Source organism: Mastomys coucha, unplaced genomic scaffold, assembly GCF_008632895.1.
Source record: "Mastomys coucha isolate ucsf_1 unplaced genomic scaffold, UCSF_Mcou_1 pScaffold23, whole genome shotgun sequence".
Classification (NCBI taxonomy): Eukaryota; Metazoa; Chordata; class Mammalia; order Rodentia; family Muridae; genus Mastomys; species Mastomys coucha.
The window spans coordinates 51,728,529-51,730,560 of NW_022196906.1; positions in this window are offsets into that span (position 1 = coordinate 51,728,529).

The following is a 2,032-nucleotide window of genomic DNA, read 5'->3' on the forward strand; positions in this document are numbered from 1 at the left end:
TAAAATAATAAAAACAAAGTTCTGATGCTCAGAATGTTGAGACAGAATGACCAGGCCATTCTGACTAAGCTAAGTATAACCAAAACAAAAATAACTGGTGGTCGCAGTGACGGTTAAGGTCCACGAAAACAAGATTAGCAATTCTCAGAACCCCCCAACCCCTCTTGTGGTGAATTTTGAAAAAGACCACAAACTGTCACCCTGACCTTGGTGACAACAATCCCCCTACCACCTAGTTACTCAGCCCCTTTCCCAGAGACTTTTCAAGGCCAGGTACAGAGTTGGATAGGGAAGTTGACTAAGCCAAGAACACCCCCCTGAGCAAGCCAACCAATGCCTGAAGAGATCCTTTGTCCTATATCCCACCAATCAAGTGAACCAGCTAACCTTGTAAAGTATAAAAGATGTGAGTTTGTTGTCTCGCCTTGCATGGCTGAGCAACCCTACACGTGTAGATCAATAAACCTCATGTTATTGCAGCGATTTTTTGTCAATATGTGATCTGTGGGGTGAGCCAAGATTACAACACCTTCCCTCAGTGATGGCCTATAAACAGGAAAACTCTTTTCTCACCAAGTTGTGTTTGACCACGGTGTTTTATCACAGCGACAGAAACCCTAAGATACAGGTAGTCTATGTTACTTCAATTGTAAAGACACTTGTCACTTGGCTATCTCCTACACATGCTATGTACTAAAGGTAAACAGAGGGCTTTCTCTGTGCTTTCCTGAGAGTGCTCCAGCCCAGAGCCTCACCTACCCCACACGCACTGAGCAGACAGGATAGCTACTTTTTAAAATCACTCTTCCCATTCAGGAGCAGGGCTCTGAGGTAAAGGGTGAGGTGACAAGGGCTCCTGACACTTAGTGCTGCAGGCTCTCTTCCCACATACTGTCTCTGATAAACCTGTCACCATCACCACATTTCGGGGGACGGGGGAAAGGTAAGGAGAGTTAAGTCTCGCTAGGCAGCTCAGGTTGCCCCTGAACTCATTTTTGGTGTAGACAGGCCTCAGACTCGGTTTTGGCAGGTTTCTGGTTTAGCTTACCATCAAGGAGGGCCTGGCACATGCTAGGCAGAAAGCACTCTTCTGCTGCCTCATCCCAGCTGAGGTTTTTACTTATTTTTTAGTATTTCCTTATGTACTTTGTACGCATATGGATTTGCATGTCATTATGCCCTCAGAAGACAACGTTCAGGAACTGGCTCTCTCCTTCCCCACTGTGGGTTCCGGGTATTGAACTCAGGTTAACAGGCATGGTGGCAGGCAACTTTTCCTGTTGAGTCATCTTTTTTTTTTTTGTTTGTTTTTTTGAGACAGCGTTTCTTTGTATATCACTGGCTGTCCTGGAACTCACTCTGTAGGCCAGGCTGGCCTCGAACTTAGAAACCCAACTGCCTCTGCCTCCCAAGTGCTGGGATTAAAGGCATGCAGCACTACTGCCCAGCCATCTTGTATTCTTGATCCTTAGGTTCCATTTTCTTTAGTGTCTGAAGGGTCATTTGATTAAGGTCAAGATAGAAGGGCTCTTGGAGACGGCTGGAGACCGTGCCCTGGTACATTAGCACTTATACCTGCCATGCTTCCAGGACACTCATGGGATGCCTACTCTGCCTAGTCTGGGAGCCAGAGCAGGAAGAAACCCCCACTTCAGCTACAAATACACAGAGAGAGCCTCACTGTGGCCACATCAGAGTTACTAGGTCAAAGGGACACAGCAAAAGGTTTCTAGGCCAAAGCCTCTCTAGAGACTAGTCCTCTCAGCCGCGCGTATGTAAACAGGCAGGCATCTCCAGGCAAGAGCAACAAGCTGAAATGAAGGAGCCAGAGGTCCAGCATGGAGAGCAGCAGGCAAGTCTGAGTTGGGAGACCTGCCGATGGCTTACCTGTCACTTCCATAAGGTGTCAGTGTAGGATCTGGGGCTTATTTCCCTAGACATGCGATGGACTGTTTGGTTCATGTCAGGGAAGTTCTTCAACTCATGTGTACTTGTGAGATGTGTGCACTCACAGGTTTCACACTCATTTTTT